This window comes from Protopterus annectens, chromosome 10.part0 (assembly GCF_019279795.1).
Source record: "Protopterus annectens isolate FY-2018-M chromosome 10.part0, PAN1.0, whole genome shotgun sequence".
Classification (NCBI taxonomy): domain Eukaryota; kingdom Metazoa; phylum Chordata; order Ceratodontiformes; family Protopteridae; genus Protopterus; species Protopterus annectens.
This window is the reverse complement of record NC_056744.1, coordinates 1,814,079,440-1,814,094,209: the sequence shown is the minus strand read 5'-3', so window position 1 is coordinate 1,814,094,209 and position 14,770 is coordinate 1,814,079,440. Positions and strand designations below refer to the sequence as shown.

The 14,770-nt window shown below is 41.3% G+C and overlaps 1 protein-coding gene across 7 annotated transcripts in view; it reads left to right on the top strand.

Annotated features, from left to right (window-relative positions):
- Positions 1-14,770, top strand: part of LOC122814053 (RING finger protein 112-like) — a 590,764-nt gene that overhangs the window by 495,781 nt on the left and 80,213 nt on the right. The gene's annotated exons all lie outside the window — the stretch shown is intronic.

Genomic DNA, 14,770 nt, shown 5'->3' with positions numbered 1-14,770 from the left:
ATGCTATGGAATAGACTTCCCATACATGTCAAGCAGAGCACCTCACTAGCTTTCTTCAAGAGAAATCTTGATGAGTGGATGGGAAATAGAAAGTTCACCCCGGTAGTCACTCCAGTGACTCTACTTGGTAGAGACACTGGGAACTAACAACAGGCAGCACAATGCCAGGGCACTTCTATGGGCTAGGCTTGTAAAGGCCCCAGGGCCATCAGCCTTGTACACACCTATGAGCCTCTGTCTTTGTACCCACTTCTTATGAATGAAAACATGTGCACACATGATTACATTTTAATGACTGGATTCCAAAACATTGGTGTGTAGTGAGACCAAACAGCCTCAGCCATCTCCTCACATCACCAAACAGGAAAATCCAATTAGCCGTCTGGGATGACATTTATCCGGTGGGTGGGGTGACAGGATTTGCCTAGTTCTTTACCTCTCAATGCACCTATTTCAACCAGCGATTACAGCTGATCTAAACTTTCTTTGACAACTTTATTTCTTATTGATTTTACCTCAACCAGATGAATCTCTGAACTCCAGATGTTGTATTTTATCTTTGTTACACATTTTTTCATAAATGGCAAAGGAAACACACCAGACTCCTTTAGCAAACCACAACTCTAATGAACAGACTGGAAACAGCACAGCTAAATAAACAAGTATAGTTTAATTTTAAGAAGTAGATTTAAACAGATTTGCTTCCTGTGTTCTGATTTTATCTCTGATGATGCCTATACTGAAGGTGAAAGTGCAACTATACTTGTTTATTTAGCTATGCTGTTCCCAGTCCGTTCATTTCAGTTGTGGTCTGCTGGAGGAGTGTGGTGTGTTTCCTCTGCCACTGGAGTTTCACCTTACATTGGGAAGCCTACAAGTGGTTACTAGTCTTTTTTTTCATAAAGACAGTGTTTTCTCTAAATGCCAGTCCACCCTGTATGACCAGAGCAGGCTAATACTCCAGCATAAATAAGTCAACCTGCTAGTCCCCCCGCAATATCTATGCATTTATTCATTTATAGTTTAACTGGGATGACTGGTTGGTACAAGACCCTTTTGGACAACTACCCACTCCATTAAGTAACAGTGTATGTGTATCTTTCAAAATCTACATAGCTTTGGATGTTCACCTTGAAGTCAGATTAAATTCGATTACCACTTGAGCATAATATACAATGAATTGTCTAGAAGTTTAATAACCCATGAATTTTTATGATCCTGTAACAGTAGTGAGTGGAGCGTCTGGTGAATAATCTTTACCCTTTTAGTTACTGATTCCTCTTAAAACATATTTAGTGTCTCTGGTACTCTTGTTAGGCTTTTTCTGTTACAAAAACGGTACTACACCATACTGGTTTTGCTTGATATATATTTTTTAAATACAATGAAATCCACTTGTTTTTCTCAGAATCAGTATATTCTGGGCTGAATTCCAAAAGCCCAGTGTTGCAAGAGCTGGACAGTGAAACCATCTACTCACTGCAACAAACCGTATAACCCACCCAGCCCCAGGTTGACGTTATCCCGGAAGAGTAGGGTTTGGGTCAGTTCAGTACCCTGCAACATTAAAGTACTGAACTGAATGGAGAACAGCTATACCCAGAACAGATGATGAGATTTTATAACATTCTGTTACTGTAGCCCAATAACCTATTCCAAGTGCTGTCTGAGCTTCCCAGAGGACTCAGTGGCCAAACCAAGTCTCATCAAAATTCTTGTGCGCAACACATCAATTTGTTCAGACCTGCTACTGCAGGAAGGCTTCCTGACTTCAGTACCAGGTCTGACATACAAATGGGCTTACACAATCATGAGGCCTTTCAGCACAACAGCTCCCTGTCTAGGGGTGGGGTGGTGAATACAGGCATGAGAGACAGAAGACCCATTGTGTTTGCGCTGACCTTGTGCAAGAAGAGAGATGGGCATGTGGGGACTCTAGCCTATCATGGATTTAAATATGTTTTTATGAATGCTTCACTGTGAGATGTCCCCAGAAGAGTTCGAGCTACTTGCAGCACATGCAACTGAGTATGTGTGAGGACAAACTTAGCAACCTCACAACTCTCAGTCACTGCATTACAGCTCCACTTATATGTGGAAATAGGCACTGTAGATGGTCTGGCATCACACCACATACTGTCTCCAGTACCTAAAACCACATACAGTTGAAGCTACAGCTTTGCTGTGAAGGCCAAATGACGTTAAAGAGATTGTCCATTTAGTCGGCCATATACTTTGATGAACCTCACTTCTGCACAATACTGACTGCACTCTGTGTAGCAAGCTCAGTTCCTCTCATGGAATCAGGCATATGACTCTGGCAATCCCAGTTACTTTATGCTGAATTGGAATTGTTGGGGCCTTGTCTTTAAGTATCAGCCATAGAGTAACTGCTGAACAAAGAGTTACTCCACTCCCAGAGCAATTTGGGATCTTTGCCCAGGTCATCTAGGGGTGTGTGTGTGTGTGTGTGTGTGTGTGTCTTTAAATGTCAGATGACAATTTTGAAATCACCGTCTCAAAAGTAGTTTTGTAGAGGCAACAGAAATTGTGGCCACATATGTTCCTTTTTAAAATGTCTTCACTTGATTTGTCTGTCTTCCTTATTTTGAGATGCAAAGAGGTGAGCTGAGTTTTCTTCAAGAAAAATGTTCTACTGCCATGTACCTTTTTCCAGCACCAAACATTCTCCCATCATTATTATAAGCCACAGGTGAAAAATTTGTATCCATTATGAATATTTATGAATGCATGACCTGAGTGTTGTCTCCAACTCCCCCACTCTGTACGCCCTCCAACAGTATGAGTTTGTTCCAGTATCAAGGTTGTTGGTATGGAGAGTGACCTATACATGTGACACAGTGGTGGTCATTTTATCCCAGAGTCATTAATCATAGGATTTCTAATGAACGCAGGTTTAGAAGCATCACAGAGAAATAAGAACACACGCAGTTACTCTAACATCACTTGTTTTGATAAAATTTATACTAGGATTTTTATTTTCAGTTTAGAAAGCATTGGGCAATCCCTGTAAGCAGTTCAACAGATTCAGTAATAAGGGCAGAGTCCATGTCAGCTAAGTCATACTGACTGGAAGCTTGGAAACAAAGTTCCTACACTGAAAACACTCTCAAGCCATCTGGAGCCATCACTAACCACACAAGGCCTTGGGCAGTCTCTCCAACTGCCACCATGTTAAGAATAATGCATATGTATCACCTAACCTTCCCCACCTCCATATATGGCACCAGGCTGTCTTTTGCGGATGTTTGGGTTGGTGGGTTTGCCCACTAGTGATGGTTTTCTTTAGATTTCATGCTGCCTTAACATCCTGCTTCCCCCAGCACAGTTAAGCCTGCTATGATGTGTGTGTCAGGAGGACGTGTTTCATCTTGTGCATATTTTATTTACTCATATCTGGGTAAACGTGCTTGACACAAGCCCCTGTTTTCAGACATGACCCTTAAACGCAGCATACAAAAAGAGAAAGAGTAAGAGAAACTTGTTCAGAGGGCTGTAAGTCGAAGCGCATTAGCCTCTCACAGCCTTACGCATCTACATTTAAGTGCCAGGCACATGTCCTTAGATACTGCTGATGTAACAATTTGGTAGTATCAGAGGGCTGTAAGTCGAAGCGCATTAGCCTCTCACAGCCTTACGCATCTACATTTAAGTGCCAGGCACATGTCCTTAGATACTGCTGATGTAACAATTTGGTAGTATCAGAGGACTGTAAGTCGAAGCGCATTAGCCTCTCACAGCCTTACGCATCTACATTTAAGTGCCAGGCACATGTCCTTAGATACTGCTGATGTAACAATTTGGTAGTATCAGAGGGCTGTAAGTCGAAGCGCATTAGCCTCTCACAGCCTTACGCATCTACATTTAAGTGCCAGGCACATGTCCTTAGATACTGCTGATGTAACAATTTGGTAGTATCAGAGGACTGTAAGTCGGCGCATTAGCCTCTCACAGCCTTACGCATCTACATTTAAGTGCCAGGCACATGTCCTTAGATACTGCTGATGTAACAATTTGGTAGTATCAGAGGGCTGTAAGTCGAAGCGCATTAGCCTCTCACAGCCTTACGCATCTACATTTAAGTGCCAGGCACATGTCCTTAGATACTGCTGATGTAACAATTTGGTAGTACAGCAGTCAACTATATTTTAGTGAATTTTACCATATAGTTCTCAGTTCAAGTCCTGGATTCTCCATTTATGTGCAATGCAACTCTGAGCAGATCAGTTAACAGGGCCGTGCTCCTGGCTGCTTTTGCAAAATGACACACATTGCTAGTGGGACTGTGTTAGTTTACAGGTAAAAAATGTAACAGTAAAATTCTATTTTTTATTTATGTATGTTTGTTTTGTTGAGATAGTCCAACTGTGTCAAAGCCCATTTTCAATGTAAGCCCAGGGAGAAAAGCTCCACATTATGCATATATAAGAAATATATTTTTATTACATTGAGGATATATAAATGCACAATAAACAATGATGTTTTACAAAGTAATTTTCACTAACAAAAAGCAGGCCATACTGGTTGATGACAACAGTCATGGTGTAGATCCTGTTGTCCATTCACAGGGGTCTACTTGTAACTCTCGACACTGAGAAGAACACTTGTCCCAGTGGTACTTTGTTGTTCATTCTCAGCCATGCCTGAACCAGGGATACCAAGTCCTTTCATCATCCTGCCAGAAAAGGAAAACACTCTTACCAGGAACTCTGATATTCAAGTTATGTAGGAACAAACCTTCCCTGTTTTTGCTGAAAGAATTCTCAGCAGCAGCCGGTATCCTTGCAAACTGAGATCACTTTCTGTCTGCACCTCACCTGCATAATCCTCTTAGCAACTTGAAATGCACTGAGCACAAATTCTATACTTCCTCCCAAAACTTATAAATCTGTACTATTTATCAAGAACATTTAGTATGAACTGTACAAACAAGTATATTTCATAAATAGCTCCTTGGCATATGCTACCCTTCTCCCCATACCTACAGTAAACCTCTGTTACACAACTCAACAAAATCACCAGCCACCTCTAGTGCCCTCTCTTGTAACCACAGCCCCAGCTTCAAGAGCAGAGTGCCAATACTCTTACAGCAAGATATGATAAGCAGGTAACATGCTTTGGCTCTGCTACATGACTTTGTACCAACATGGCTTTGCCCAATTTCTCCAGTGTTAATGTGGTCACCAGTAGGTATTCCTATTACCAGTCTGTTTGTACCCTCATTTGAAACATGCCAGTCATTACATGGCTATTTCACCTATTGACCCGGCTCTAAATTATCCCACCCTAACTTGGCTAATCTCACATTAGGGATCTGTTTCAGTTTCAGGACTACTAACACTCAGGATGTACCCCTTGCTGGTTATGTCTCACATTACAGATCTGTTTCAGTTCTAGGACTTCTTAGACTTAGGACGTTCCCCTGCTGGCTATATCTCACATTACGGATCTGTTCCAGTTCTAGGACTACTTAGATTCAGGATGTACTCGTGCTTGGTATATCTCATGTTACGGATCTCTTTCAGTTCCAGAACTGTTTAGTCTCCGAATGTACCCCTGCTGGGTATATTTCACATTACAGATCTGTTTTAGTTCCAGGACTGCTTTAGACTCAGGATGTACCCCTGCTGGGTGCGTCTCACATTACAGATCTGTTTCAACTCCAAAACTACTTAGACTCAGGATGTACGCCTGCTGGGTATATCTCATGTTGCAGATCTGTTTCAGGTCCAGCACTACATAGACAAAGGATGTGCCCCTGCTGGGTATATTTCACATTGCAGAACTGTTTCAGTTCCAGAACTGCTTAGACTCAGGATGTACCCCTGCTGGGTATATTTCACATTACAGATCTGTTTCAGTTCCAGGACCGCTTAGACTCAGGATGTACCCCTGCTGGGTATATCTCATGTTACGGATCTCTTTCAGTTCCAAAACTGCTTATACTCAGGATGTACCCCTGCTGGGTATATTTCACATTACAGATCTGTTTCAGTTCCAGGACTGCTTAGAGTCAGGATGTACCCCTGCTGGATGCGTCTCACATTACAGATCTGTTTCAGCTGCAAAACTGCTTGGACTCAGGATGTACCCCTGCTGGGTGTATCTCATGTTACAGATCTGTTTCAGTTCCAGGACTGCTTAGACTCCAGATGTATATCTCATGTTATGGATCAGTTTCAGTTACAGAACTACTTAAATTCAGGATGTCCCCTGGCTGGGTATATTGCACATTACGGATCTGATTCCTTTCTAGGACTATTTAGGCTTAGACCGTACCCCTGCTGGGTGTTGTTGTATTTTTGATTTCCACACCTCGATACTTTTCCTTTCTGAACCTGGTAACTCCATCAGGAACTCCTGTTTATCCCTCTGTCTTATAGCTCTTAGGAAACATGACTGTAGCAGGGGTCAGGGGTCAGCGGTCAGCTACAAATGCTGTCATGCTGTACCTCATGTTACATTTGCTTGGAGTCACTTGCTCTAGATAACAAGTGGCCTAATTCCCACTAGCCCGAGCCTACATAATTATCACTAGGCCACCCATTACCCTGCCCTAGTGTACTGCATAGCCCTCACATATATTTTGAAACATTAAATGTCTTCCTAGCACCCTCAGTAATAATCGCCCCATTCAAGCCACTGTTTCCTTCAGGGAGCCTAAAATCCTGTAGTAACTGTTAGTACTTCCCATGAATCCAGGGACTCTCGGACACCACAAAACCTTCATAATCTGGATTTGTCTAATCCTTACTATTTGAGAATTGTCCATATTAAACTCCCTTATTCAGCCTGTCTTAGATGAACACTTCCCATTACAACAAAATGTATCAAATGGTCAGCAGTGCCTCCAGATAACCTCTAAAAGCTACAGTGAAAACTCTTTACAAATCACAGGAAAACGTAAAGAAAGTAGTGATGCTGCGTAGCACAAGGCCTCGCTGTCTCTTACACACGCATGTAAACTACATATCAAAGAAAAAATGTTTATACTTCAGGAAACATGACGGCATCTTGGCACAAGGTTTTCTGGAAGATAATCAAAGAATCCACATACTTCAGTAAAAGCATATCTGATAAATCATTACCCCCTATAGGCTCTTTCTTTCACCTGTCTTTAAGAATCAGAAAGAATCATCAGTAACCCACCAAGTACCTCATCAACCACCAATATTAACATAAATTACTTTGACGCCTCCTCCAGCTGTAACCCTCTCAACCCCCTTCATTATAACAAAAATACCACCCCCTCCTCTACGTTCAAGCTGTGTCTTAAAGATCATTACAAAATGTCTGTAAATGTGGATAGAAAACCAAATGCCAAACCAGGATAGTATTCAGTCTTTCTTCAGATTGCAACAGCCATCATTAGGTCAATCCCTAACACATATAACTTAAACTCTGATTTACCACTTGGGTTGTCTCCCCTAATTTAAACCTTCCTTAATTATAATCATACCAAAATGTCATATCCACCTTCTCCATAGGATTTCAAACCTGTATCATTACTATGTATCATTCAGTCAGTCATTTTTGAACGCCTATGCCATCATGCCATAAAAGACGAACATTGCTGCAATTCCATTCCAAAGGCACACTAGTTACCGGTAATCTCTCATGACACCCTGCAGCTATCTACTTTCACCTTTTAGGCTATTTGACAATTATTGTTCCTACTTTAAGATACAAATCAAATAGTTGTCACATTATTTTCAAACTCACAGTGATAGCACAGTCTTTCCATTGACCTGTCTTCTGCCTTGCAAATGAGGAAACTTTCACTTTAATGGTGCTATTTTGGTAAAGCTATGTCCCTCCTCCAACCTAAGGAAAGCTCACAGATAACATTCAGTTTGGAGAAAGCCTAGCAATCCTCGGAGATTTTTCTGCTGCCCCTGCTTAACTTGCCAAAGATTAACTTTATAAACATTAATATTTATAGATAAACCTGTACACATAAACAGACGTCAGCCATTACATTTAAGAGGAGCTAACTTTGTTTTACTGTGTCCTAAATTAAATATGTGAATGATATATTACAATTTGAAAATATTTCTTCATTGCTTAGAATGCTTAGTACGATAGAATTTATAAAACGTCATTACTTAAGTGTTGGCAAAGCTAATGGCTCTCAAAGGTATATTTTTTATGTGCATTGAGCGAATATGATATATTTGCTTGGATTTGACTAAAACATAATTTACTTAGAAATGATGTCCTTCTATTCTCATATTGCAGTATTCCTTACAGTAGTGATATGGCTGCCTGCAGCGCCGTACATCCAGCTAGTATACCAAAGTCTTCAGTTAGGGGTACGTGGGACGTAGCATGCTAGTGCCATAAACAGATGTCTGCTATAAATGTGACGTCTGCACGTACCCAAGTCGGAACTTTCCTGCTGTAGTGATCGTCAGATGTCCAATCGCCAGCCAGAGGTGTTTACCGTATGTTCATTATTATTCGACTGCCTGCTTACAGATAAGTTGATTTATTCTTACCTTATTGTTAGCATTTTACTGTGTTCCAACATTTCATGACTTCTAGGAAGGGCAAGTGTGCTTGTGGAAGACGGATTCCACACAAGGGCACTCACGACCAGTGTGTTTTTTGCTTAGGGGAAGAGCTCAATTATAAGAACTGTGTTATTTAAAAATGTTTTTCTTTTATGACACGTTTTATGCCTCTTATTTTGTTACTTTGTGTGGTACCGCCATTGTGCACGTCACGGCTGAAATCAAAGAACCACTGCATCTACCTGGTTGACAAAAATTTGAATATGTACACACATGTATATGTGTGTGTGTGTGTGTGTGTGTGTGTGTATATATATATATATATATATATATATATATATATATATATATATGGTTTCCAATGAAACCATCGAAGTAACATTACATCGACTCTCAGAACATCGAGACTACTACATCGAAAGCTGAAATCAGCGAAAACGAAAACCGTCGAGTTAGAGAACATAGAGTTTACGGAACATGTATAACCATGACACATGAATGGGCATGTTTCCTTTTCAGTGTCGATATTGTGAATCTCGACGGTTTTCGTTTTCGCTGATTTCAGCTTTCGATGTAGTAGTCTCGCTGTTCTCAGAGTTGATGTAATGTTACTTTGATGGTTTCATATGAAACCATATATATATATATATATATATATATATATATATATATATATATATATATATATATATATATATATATATATGCTGATAGGTATATACTTGGCGAATGACTACTAGGGCTCTTGTAAGCCTATCTGTGCAATCCAAATTTGATTTATATAGGTGGTGATTTAATAACTGCCACTGTCCATCAGAGAGATAAGAGCCACACCAGGGATGAATTTCCAATTAATCATCCATTGGTCCAAGTTACACTTAAATAGGGATATGGAGGAACTCTGCTTCACATGGATGGGTGGCCTGTTCCAGAGAATGGGAATTCTCTGAAAACATCTCTGCCTCTCCAGCATGCCTAATTTATGTTGCAAGTAAAATTTAGGTCTTTTAATCCAGTAGTTTTGATGCTGTTTGTTTGCTGATGTGCAAAAGGTTCATTAAAAACAGGTTCCAGGGATGCCTTGTACACAGATAAAGATCACCCCTCAGAAGTTTGTATGATACCAAGTAAAGAGACAGGTCTTTGAGGAGATCAGTGGGACATTGTGTTTACTCCTTGCATTCTTTTTGTGGGGAACCTCTCTGGATGTTCCAGTTGCTATACGTGTCTAGTCAGGTACATACCGAAGGAGACATTATACTCTGTGATAACTCTAATAAGGGCCGAGAACTGTGGTATGATGACCTCTCTGGACATAGATGCCATGCCCTTGCTTATAAGTTGAATGTACCACCAACGTGAATGTACCACAACAATTAATAAACATCAGTACAGGGTTACCATAGATGAATCCCAGTTCTTTCCATCTAGCTTCAACCAAACGTTGCTTAGCATCAATTGGGATGCACTAAAATCACTTCCCCTTGATGAGACAGTTGAGTTCTTCAACTCAACCTTCCTCAGCATACTGAACAGTCTCGCTCCCCTTAGACAAAAGTTAGTAAAGACCAACCATGCCAGTTGGCTAACAAGATCCAGTAAGGATCTCATGAAATGCAGGGGACAAATCATGAAAATCTGGCAAAAAAAACAAAAAACCGTTTGACCTCACCCAGTTCAAACAGCTCCAAAACCAGGTTAAGTGCCTAGTACTACAAAACAAAAAAGACCACTCCCTTGCATTACAAAATCAGCACAAGCAAAACCCAAAGAAATTCTGGAGCTCTCTCAACTCTTTATTAAACCCAGGCTCTAGTAATAATCCTTGCCCAGACCCAAATAAAACACCCATTAAAATTGCTGCAACCTTCAATTCCTGTTTCATAGATACTAGAGCCAATCTAAACGCTACCTTTCCCAAGACCAACTTGTCCATCACTGACCTTTCCACAGCTAACACCAGTACACCCCTATTCTCAACTTTACTCTGCCACCTATACCCACCTCTCGACTATTAAAAAATTGCTTCTAAAACTCAAACCATGCACAAATGCCACTGACAGTATACCCACCAAATACCTGCAAATCTCAGCCAACTCAATCCCTTACCCTGTCAGCATACTTCTCAACAGATCTTTTCAAGAATCCTATATGCCCAGCATCTGGAAATAAAGCTTATATCCTCCCTCTGTACAAGGGGGGCCCCCAGCATGGACACCACTAACTTCCACCCCATTGCTATACTATCACCCATCTCTAAGATTCGGGAAAAATGCATTCATTCTCAACTTCTTCACCATCTGACTCACAACCACATCCTTTGTCCCACTCAACACGGATTTAGGCCAAGACGTAGTACCACCACTGCTCTCATATCCTTCATGGACACTGTCAACCAAACCCGTGACATTGATAAAATCATATCTTCACCATTTCTTGATTTTTCTAAAGCTTTTGATACTACATCCCGCTCTCTTTTTCCAACAAAACAGTCTAACATAGGTACCTCACCTCAAACTCTAAACTGATTCACTAATTACTTCACTAACAGGCAACAATCAACTAAATGGCAGAACCCTTACTCCACTTTCCTAAACACCACCTCTGGTGTTCCTCAAGGCTCCATTTTAGGCCCACTTCTGTTTACCATATTTATCAATAACTTCCACACCACACTTTCTCAAGGCTCAGTCATCCAGTATGCAGATGACTCCACTATCATCTGCACTGCAAACAACTCCTCAGAACTATGCCAACTCACCCAAAACACCCTCACCTCCATCGGAATTTGGATGTCTAATAATTATCTTGCCCTGAACCCCAACAAAACCAAACTAGTAATCTTTGCCTACAAAAAGAGAACTTTGCCATTCAATCCCTAAATGGTACTACCACCGACATTGTACCTAGCACAAAACTCCTAGGTGGCATCATAGACGAAAACCTCACATTTGACCTGCACATCCAATCCAATGTCAAGAAAACACATCAAAAGCTTGGCACACTGTACCGACACAAGCATCTACTTAGTGCATCAGGCCGACTTTCCCTTGCCTCTTCTTTTCATTTACCACCTCTTTTATACACCGCCCCCCTCCTCACCAACATTGTCCTCTCTAAAGTCCAAACTAGACTCATGCTACAACAAAATTGCTAAGTTTGTAACTAATGCCTCCTATTCATACCACCACTGCATATCATTATGCAACCTAAAATGGCTTGAACTCCCCTGCTATCTCACCTTTATCCAACTAACTTCTTCTTCTTCTTTCGGCTTTTCTCGGTTAGGGGTCGCCACAGCAGGTCACCTGTCCGCTCATGATTGGCAGTGGAATTTTACGATGTTGAGTTGCCAGCCCGGTGTCCAACCTTTCACAGAAGAAACACACACGCACACACTCACACCTAGGGCCAATTTAGAGTGTCCAGTCCACCTACAGCATGTCTTTGGGATGTGGGAGGAAACCGGAGCACCCGGAGGAAATCAACGTGACCACAGGGAGGACATACAGACTCCCCACAGAAGGCACCCCAGCCGAGGATCGAACCGGAGAACCTCTTGCTGTGAGGTGGCAACGCTAACCACTGCACCACTGTGGCCGCCCACCTTTATCCAACTAACTACAGCTCACAAATTCATTCATAATCAATTAATGTGCCCTGCTCTGTCTTCTGTACTTACTTTATACCATCCTAACAGACCACTCTGATCCAACAACCAACTGCTCGTAAATGTAGAAAAACCCAAACTTTCGGCTGGCCAGATGTTTTAGTCCTTTACCATCGTAAAACTTTGGAACTCCCTCCCCTTAAACACTTAGATCCACCTGCTCAGTAACCCTCTTCAAGACATCTCTGAAACAACACCACTCCTCATCTTGGCTGTGCACATGTGCTAACAACACATCTCGTATAACCTAACTTCAACCATCACAACTATTCTCAGCCCCACTCTACTACTCTGGCATCCTCCTTTCACATCCACCTGTCTCTTTACTTACTCCACCTCTCCATCCTGTCCACTTCCCTCTTCTGCTAACCCTCATTGTCCTACCATTGATCCTGAATGTCTACTTCCTTCTCTTCCTAACCCTTATAGACCTCCCATTGAACTAGGCGAGACATTCAGGTACTCTTGCAGCCTACCTTAATATCAAATCACCACTTATATCTGCAACAATATCCACCGACTTTGCTGATTCCTGCAACACGACTCATGTAGCCTATTGCTCAGCTATTACACCTCCTAAACCTGTGAAAAGTGTAAGTACCTAGTCTCTAATTAATTCCTATATCTGCTTTGCACCCAGTGCATGAAGTGTTCTATGTATAAATTTTGCTAGCTGAAAACTATTCATATGGAATATTTTCATGTATATACTCGCATAATATCTTTGATTTGAGAATGATTACTTATGGACTTTTTTCCACCAATTTAATAAGCTGCCAATAATATGTACTAAATGTCTTTATTAATGTAAATTTTGTATTGTATGTGAAATGTCTTTATATATGGAGCTTTTCTCACCGGGGCTGCACTGAAAGTGGGTACTTCTGGCCCAGCTGGACCATCCTGGTAAATAAATGCAAATAAATAAATAAATTTGAGCAACATAGAAGGATTTTCTTACTACTTGGACTCGTGTTAGTTGAAGGCTGGGTTACTATCTACATGAGTTCCCAGATTCCTGACTAGTGAATCACCTTTTAAGGGTGTTTTACTGATGACGTAGTTACCCAGGGTGGTAGACTTCCCAAAGGTAATGTACTGCATTTCTTGGTATTGGGGTTTAAGCCATGGCTTTGTTACTGAGTGTTTGCCTGTGTCAGTCATTCTGAATGGTGTTCTTATCTTGGGAGGATTCAGTGACTGCTCCCAGTTTGCAATAATCTGCAAACTTCGTTAGCCAGAGGCACTTAACATTGCTTTGACAGCCGAGATGTAGATGCCAAAGAGGAGGGGGCCTAGCACAGAGCACTGCTGGGGGGACTCCACTGGTGACTGGCCTCTTTGTGGAGGTGGCCTCACTGATTCTAACCTCCTGGGGGCTATCAGTGAGCCAGGTTGTGTTATAAAGGTGTATATACTTAGTTCCATATGTTTGTTGGCAATGGCCGAATAGGGTGTTGTATCAAGTGCTTTAGCCAGATCTAGGTAAGAAGTAAGTACAGTTTTCCCCTCATTCCTTGCTTTGATGATGTTCTCAAAGAAGTCCACCTAATTCAGTAAGTATGACCTTCCTTTGACAAAGCCAAATTGGGATGGCTCCAGTGTCTGGAGGTCTCTTATGTCTTTGTTGATAATTTCCATGATAATTCTTTTCATGGCTTTGTAAATAAGATTAGTCAGACTAATGGGTCTGTACTTTCTAGGATCTGTTGAAAGTCCTTCCTTATAAAGGAAAATGACTGACTGTCACAGTATTCCATTCATATGGCACAAAGCCTGCTTTAAGACTGTAGTTAATGACTCCAGAAGTCCTGATAAGTCATATTTTTGACTACTCAGGAGGCATCCTGGGATGTTATCTGGGCCCCTTGAGGCCGTGTTTTTGTCTTTAGTGATTGCAGCCAGTACATGCTGCATAGTTATAGTTGGAGGGGTTAAAGTTGGAACTAAATTTGTCTGCTAACAGGTTCACCTATGTTGCCAGGCTCGTGCATGTGGCATCATAATCCACCAGTACAACATATTGCTCCGTGCTGCTGTTGAGGTTTCTGGTATAGCTGTAGAAGGTCAAATAGTTGTCTTTCACCTGGGAAGCTATCTTAACCTCAAAGGTGGCTTTGCTTGACCTAATTAGCCCTTTTGTTCCCATTTTACTGTGATGAGAGAGTTTTTGTCTTTATGGGAATTACCCTTCCTGATTTTGCCATTTATTTTCCTTTTGTTGTATATTCTGTTTAATTTAGGATACCACCAGGGTGGTTTGTGTCTGGGGCTAGTCCTGGGATTACTTCTGGTAGGTACAGCAGCCTCTATGCAGCCATTGACATGGTTTTACAGAGTTTGAGAGCAATTCAGCATAGGCTGCCATGTTCTCTGGATTTGGAGGGGTATTGAATTTTGACAAACCATCACTTAATAAAAGGTAATTTGGTTTGGGATAGTTCCAATTGTTACTGGTTTTAAATGGGATTACAGAGTTGTTTTTGATTTCAAAGAATGCAACTTTATAGTTGGACTTTTCCCACCAAGGGATGAGACAATTAGGGAGGTACTGTTTTCTCCTATA